General features: G+C 48.3%; 1 pseudogene; it reads left to right on the top strand.

The window, feature by feature from the left end:
- Positions 1-5,575: 5,575 nt before the first annotated feature.
- LOC110574315 lies at positions 5,576-5,748 on the top strand (annotated as a pseudogene).
- Positions 5,749-7,761: the final 2,013 nt, after the last annotated feature.

Genomic DNA, 7,761 nt, shown 5'->3' with positions numbered 1-7,761 from the left:
GGGGGCCGCGGGAGCCGGCGCGCCAAGCCGGGGGCGGGGCCTTGGCTGGGGTGGTAGGGGGTGGTCCTGGCTCCCCGCTCCCGCAGGCGTCGGGTCTCCCGGCCCTCGGCTCTGGACGCGCGGCCGACGCGGTGCGGGCCCAGGAGACAGGGGTCCTGTTTGGAAAAGCGCCCCCCGGATCGCCCAGAGAGCTCGGGGCCTCGGGAGCGGGGCGCAATCTCAGCCCAGTTCCCGGGGCCTCCACGCTGCAGTCCGAATACCTCTACCCCTTCCTCCGACTTCCCTTTAATGACCGCTTCTCTCCTTCAGCTCAGCCGTTCCCTCGCTGTCGTTTAAATGGACACCTTTGTTAAAATAAGATAAAAAGAATGGGGAAACGAGAGGTGGTGGAGAGCCCGCCACATGGCTTGGGATGCCCTGGGACCCTAGCGCGCGCACAGAGCTGGCCCACCTGAGTCCCCTGCCTACCTGTGTCTCAGCCCCAGCCCACGGCTTTGACGTTCCCTCCATCTCTTCCTCTTCTCTCCCACAGCCTGCCCTCTCTTCTTGGACAAGCCTGGGGAGAGAAGGCCTTTGCCTGGAAAGCAGCATCGGGGTGGCTTCCCATGGGGTGCCCGGGAGAGTTGCTGAGCCCAAGCCCCCTGGCTGCAGAAGATCGCTTGATTAAATTGCCGCACGCTTCATTTCCAGGCTTTGACAAGTGACAGAATCATTAACCACACAGAGCTGTTGAATTCCACGGCAGCGGTTGGGGAAGGCCCCTCCAAAGCCCTTCTTCCTCCCTGACTCCTGGGTTAGAAGCTAGGAATCCGGAATGGTGGGCCCGCTCCGAGTCTGGAGAAGAGAGAGGAGTGTCTGGAAAAGCAGACCATGAGACAAGGGCTGGTGTACAGGTTGCTTATGTTAGACAGTGGTCTCGGGATGAAAGCCAGTACAAGGGTACATTCTCAAGTTGGTGGGCACTCAGAGCTGCTGGGACTTGACCTTGCTAGGAGGTGGATAGAGTGCATCTCAGAATTGTCTGCCCCAAACCCAAAGAGGGTACTGCCATACCATGAAGGACCACAGAGCTGGTGGCTTAAAACAACAGAAATGTGGTTTTTACAGTTCTGGAGGTTCCACGTCCAAAATCAAGGGGTTGGTAGGGCCATGCTCCCTCTGAAGGCTGGGGGAGGATCCTTCTTTGCCTCTTCCTAGCTTCTTGGTGGCTCCCAGCAATCTTTGCTGTTCTTTGGCTTGTAGCTGCATCACTCCAGTTTTTGCATCTGTCCCCACGTGGCCTTCTAACCCTTGGGTCTCCTCTGTGTCTCCAACTTTCCCTTTTCTTATAAGGACACTGGTCATTGGATTTAGGGCTCACCCTACTCCAACATGACCTCCTCTTAACTTGGTTGCATCTACAAGGACTCTAATTCCAAATAAGATCACATTCACAGATACGAGGGATTGGGACTTGAACTTTTTGGAGGACATAATTCTACCTACCACACATAGCGAAGTCCAGATTCAAGGACCGCATAGACTGCTTCTTGATGGGAGGAGTGACAAAGTCACATTGCATAGGAATGTAAATGTCTGTGAATACACGAATGAGAAGACTTTGTGGCCATTTTACCATTGACCATACCTCCATCACCCGTTCTAGATTTCCCCCATCCCTGGAAAGCATCACTGCCAGTCTAGGTTTTTTTCCTGGAGGGGTCAACCGGATCTTCATCCTACATAGGTCTGAACCTTTCATTGGTTTCCTCCTTGTCAGGCCATAGTTGTGCAATTGTCTATTTACGAAACACAGAGACACTCTATTGAATGTTCTCAGTTGCAGGCATTCTTCTTGCTCTCCTTAGAGAGCAGCAATGCTACCTCCTAATGGACACAGGATCAATTGCCCCACCAATATGACAATCTTTTCGTGGCTGGATGGTCCATGGGCATGAGGAGCCTACGTTGACCAGATGGTAACTTTTGTTTCAAGTTCAACAGAACACTTACCATGACCCCTGACAGAAGCAGTGCCCCTATCCCAGGAACCAGGACCTCTAGCCCAGGAAGGCCTAAGGTTTCAGAAATAGGAAACACCAATTCCTCAACTGGGTCACTGGAAATGATGGGGACAGCAGCCAATCCTACTCCCACTTCTTGGTTCATAGCACCATGTATTGACTATTAATTCACTGCATTTGTCACATTATGGAGTAACATCCCCCAACACCACAGGGTGCTTTCCCGAGGCAGAATCTTTGCTGAGCCTTCAATAGGCTCTGGGTGTTTCTGAGTGATGCAGTGTAGGGCAGGGCCAGTGGCTCCCATGCACGTGTGCTTATTGTCACACCCCCTTTCTTGGAAAAAGAGTCCCTTGCTCCGAAGTATTGTGTGGCATACCATGTCAATAGGTCAAGTGTTGTGTAAGCCCTCAGATGGACTGCCAGCAGAGATGCTGTGCATAGGGAAGGCAAATCCAAATCCGAAGTGTGACTAATTACTGCCCCCTCCAGCATAGGAGGAATCCTGATGTAACCTTCCTGCTACCAAATGGCTGGCTGGTCCTTTTGAGAAATGGCATCATACCAGGAGATCACCATTGATCTCTGCTGCCGGTGGGTTGGGCATTCAGTAGTGGCAGTATCAAGATCATCCTTGGTGAGAGAAAACCCTTCCTTTTCAACCTGTGCAGAACCTCCAGCCCTTGCACCAAGACCACTGCCTTCATGGATCCATCGCACCATGGAGAGAAGCTGGCTGACCTCCACCACAAGGTTTCCTCTATTTGCCTGGTGGTTGAGTTTGAGTTCCCATTCTGCTGGGGGCCATTGGCAGAGACACAGGAATCCACGTACCCTTCTTATGCACTCCCCTAGGTACATTAGATATCACCACACACCTCTCCTCCAAACCTTCTGGTCTCTGATTGTAACATTGTGATTTATAATGAAAAAAATATGTATTTGGTCTTTGTCCCTGTTTTTGGCCCAGAGCTCCTAAAACGCTTGGAATTTCCTGTGAGGAGAGCAATAAAGGTGTCTTTTGTTATGTGAATGAGGTGACTTTGGGACCACACAAAGGATGGGGGCTGGTTGCCAGGAGAACCAACTGAATAATTAGAGGGTTGGAACTTTCAGTCCTCCTTCCCTGACCTCCACAGAGGGAAGAGGGGCTGGAGGTTGAATCAATGGCCAATGGCCAGTGATCTGATCAATCATGTCTTTGTAGGGGCACCTGGGTGACTCAGTCAGTTAAGCATCTGCCTTCGGCTCAGCTCATGATTCCGGGGTCCTGGGATCAAGCCCCGGGGCAGGCTCCCTGCTCAGTGGGAAGTTTGCTTCTCCCTCTCCCTCTGCCCCTGCTCGCGTGTGCTCTCGCTTGCTCACTCTCTCTCTCAAATAAATAAATAAAATCTTTTAAAAACAATTATGTCTTTGTAATGAAGCCTCCTTTAAAACCCAAAAGGAACAGTGTTTGCAGACCTGCGTTGGAGGTACGGGAGAGTGGCATGCCTGGAAAGAACATGGAAGATCTGTGCCTTTTCCCCATACCTTGTCAATCAGGCTGTTCCTGAGTTATAATAAACTGGTGATCTAGTAAGCATCCTGTGAGCTGCTCCAGCAAATTAATCCAACCCGCAGAGGGGGTCTTGGGACCTCTGATTTATAGCCAGTCCGTAGGAAGTACAAGTAACAACCTGGATTTGACGGGTGCCTGGGTGGCTCAGTCGGTTGAGCATCTGCCTTTGGCTCAGATCATGGTCTCAGGGTCCTGGGATCCAGTCCTGCATCGTCCTCCATGGTCGAGCTTCCTGCTCAGCAGGGAGCCTGCTTCTCCTTCTCCTTCAGCCTCTCCCCTGCTTGTGTGCTTTCTCTCTGTGTCAAATAAGTATAAAATCTTAAAAAAAAAAAAACAAACCTAGATTTAGACTGGTGTCTGAAGTGGGGTGAGGTCTTAAAAGAGTGAATGCTCAACTAGTGGGATCTGATGCTGTCTCCAGGTAGATATAGTCAGAATTAAGCTAAATTATAGGACACCACATGGTGGATAAGAATTGCTTGGTGCTCTGGAAAAACTCCCACCACACATTGGAATTGGGTACAGAATGTTTTTTACTGACCTTCCAGTTTTATTCCTCCTAGGTCCCTGACCAATCTTCCAAGTCATTTTTCATGGACATCTTTATCTCAGGCCATTTCTCTCTCTCTACCAAGTAGAAAACCAAGTGTACTGCTCACTGGGAGGATTTCTCCTCATCACTGTCCCTAGGGCCACCCTGAATGGGACTGTAGCTAGGCAGCAGTCTGTTTTTACTAGTACCGACATAATAAGATGACCCTCCAATAAACCAGGTCTAAATGTTTCCCTGTCATCAGTCAGTCGTCCTGACGCCCGCCCCCACCACTCATGAGTGCATAGGTGTGAACTAACTGAGGGGGGAGGACCAGTGTGATGGAGGCAGAAGACCTGGGGTCTGGACTACGGGACCACGTACCTGACTTGAGCCTCTGATTCCAGTCGGGCCTGGTCCTGAAGGTGCCATTTTCACCATCTTGCTTCTGTGCCTGCCTGGCCACATGACTTGGTGAGTCTGCCAATACTTAGCTCACGATGGGCAGCTCCAGTCACATAGGTACTAGAGGTCCCATGGTCGGCGTCTAAGTCTGTACCAAAGCCCAGTAGCATGACAGAAGCTGCCTTTTGAATAGTAAGTAGCTCTGCCACCGAAGACAGGGCCTTGCTCCAGACCTTTATGGGTCTGTGCTTGGATCCTTCTATTGAGGCTTCCCACAGACTCTTCACAGCATCATTATCTACCATGGACAGATCCTCTCGAGGCTTTAGGTTGGCTGTGTCTTAACGGCCGAGCAGCTTGCACTGCAGACCAGACCTTCTGCAGGATCCTTTCTTGCTCTGGGCCACACTCCAAACATGTCACACCTGTGCATCCCAAGACCTGTTTGATCAAACATTCAACCACTTCAGTGATCTGCTCAGCATCATGCCAAATACACCCCTCTTCTTGCCTGAGTTAATGTCAGTTTCTTTTTGCAATCAGAAAATCCTAAAAAAAAAATTGGCAAACCATAAGAGACTCTCAACTATAGGAAACAAACGAGGGTTGCTGGAGGGGAGATGGGTGAAGAGAAGGGGTAACTGGGTGATGGACATTAAGAGGGACACTTGATCTAATGAACACTGGGTGTTATATATAACTGATGAATCAGTAAATTCTATTCCTGAAACTAATAATACACTATATGTTAACTAAATTGAATTTAAATAAAAAATTTTTTTAAAAGTCAAAAAAAAGAGAAAATCCTAAAAAAAAAGAAAAAGAAAAAGGGCGCCTCAGTGGCTCAGTAGGTTAAGCGACTGCCTTCAGCTCAGGTCATGATCCTGGAGTCCCTGGATCGAGTCCCGCATTGGGCTCCCCGCTCAGCGGGGAGTCTGCTTCTCCCTCTGACCCTCCCCCTTCTCATGCTCTCTCACCCTCATTCTCTCTCTCAAATAAATAAATAAAATCTTTGAGAAGAAAGAAAGAAAGAAAAAGAAAAAGAAAATCCTAACAGCCTTTTTCCTCTTTGCATCCGAGAGCAAAATGGGTCACCAGCAACTCTACTGAAGCCATCTGAGGAAATTTGGCCAGGGTCTTGCCACGTCTGCTCAACCCAGCACGATCTGATCTGGAAATACAGCCTCAATGTGTGCGGTCAATATTTCCATCAGTACACAAAGGATACAGGCTTCATTAAATTGGATTAAGTGAACTTCCTTGAATGGGTCATCCAAGAGACCTACCTTAACTGCAGATATCCAAGATATGTACCTTAATGCTAACTCTTTATACATAAAATAAAAACACTTCAATTTAAAAAAAAAGAAGAAAATCCTAACAAATACAAAGCCTTCCCAGAGTGTGAGAGAGGAAGAGATCAAGAGACAGTCAATTGATCCACGAGTAGCTATTTGAACTGAGCTCAGCAATGAGGAAGAGACTGGGGGGGACACCCCAGCATAGCAGGACGGCTGTCTCTACCATGACTGCCATGGCAATTGTAGCATTCTTTAGCCTGAAGAGAAATGCCAAGCTGAGCCTTACCTGGGTTCTTTTTTTTTTTTTTTTTTTTTTTAGGTTTTATTTATTTATTTGAGAGAGAGAGAGAGAGAGCACGCACAAGCAGGGCGGGAGCAGCAGGCAGAGGGAGAAGCAGGCTCCCCAAGGAGCAGGGAACCTGATGCAGGGCTCAATCCCAGGACCCCAGGATCATGACTTGAGCCGAAGGCAGATGCTTAACCAACTGAGCCACCCAGTTGCCCCCTTACCTGGGTTCTTATCCGGACTGGTTCTCTCATGACTCTGTACTGCTTTCCCTCCATGCCCTAAAGCTTGGATCTCCTGAGGACACTGTATCACCCTATAGAAGGGTTCCACTTCAACCCACCCTTGATTGCACAAAGAGGTCAGGAGCTTACTTTTATTTTTCCACTAGATGTGGTTCCTGGTCCCCATCCTAGCCTTGCCAGATGCCCATCTGGGGAGCCCTATTTCCCAGTAGTCGCTCATGACATTGCCCACTGGCTTCCCGGAAGGGAACTCTCAGGGAAGCTGAGGCCAAACCCTGGCCCAGAAACTCTGTCCAGCTTCTCTTCAAGTGTTGAGGTTGTTCTCTCCAAAGGCAGCAGAAACTTTGTATCCAAAGAAGTCATTGCCAAACCCAAGGTCATCTAGGTTTTCCCCTAGGTTATCATCTTCTGAAATTTTATAGTTTGGCATTCTATGTTTCAGTCTATGATCTATTTTGAGTCAATTTTTGTGAAGTGTGTGAGGTCCATGTCTGGATTCATTTGTTTGCATGTGGATGTCCAAGGTATTCCACACCATTTGTTGAACAAATTATCCTTTCTCCACTGAACTGACTTTGCTCCTTTGTCAAAGATTAGTTGACAGCATTTGTAAAGGACCATTCCTGCTATTTCATTTGGCAAAACTGGAAACCCTGCTGATGGCATGGAGGAAGCAAAGGGGGGGCCCAGGGGGCTTCTCATGTTCTGTATGAGAACATGTCTTGGCTCTTGGGAACATGGGTATTTCCTTTTCTAGTTTTTTTTTTTAATACAGATGCGCAGATTCAGATTACTCACTATCCATAAAATTTGTCCACTCAAGGCCCACTTACATTTTGTTTATTTTTAAAATAAGCTGATTAACACCCGTGAAACTACTACCTGACCCCGGCATGGAACCACTACCAGTAACTTACATACACCATCATGACCCCGCAGTGGCCAATAGCCTGCATTAAGATTTATCATTCTCTTGCTTTTTAAAATTGCAATAGAGGGGCGCCTGGGTGGCTCAGTCGTTAAGCGTCTGCCTTGGGTTCAGGTCATGATCCCAGGGTCCTGGGATCGAGCCCCGCATCGGGCTCCCTGCTCTGCGGGAAGCCTGCTTCTCCCTCTCCCACTCCCCCTGCTTGTGTTCCCTCTCTCGCTGTGTCTCTCTCTGTCAAATGACTAAATAAAATCTTTAAAAATAAATAAATAAATAATAAATAAATAAAATTGCAATAGAATATGTATAAGACAAAATCTGCCATTTTCACCATTTTTAAGTACAGTTCAGATGCATTAAGTACACTCCTAATGCTCGATCTCACCGCTATTTCCAAAACCTTTTCATCATCCCTTAAGTCCGTTTCCATTAAGCACTGGCTCCCCGTTCCCCTCCTCCAGCCCTGGTAACCTTTACCTACTTTCTGTCTGTGTGAATTTGCC

Source organism: Neomonachus schauinslandi, chromosome X (genome assembly GCF_002201575.2).
Source record: "Neomonachus schauinslandi chromosome X, ASM220157v2, whole genome shotgun sequence".
NCBI lineage: Eukaryota > Metazoa > Chordata > Mammalia > Carnivora > Phocidae > Neomonachus > Neomonachus schauinslandi.
The sequence above is the reverse complement of the archived record's forward strand: the minus strand, read 5'-3'. Positions and strand labels throughout refer to the sequence as shown.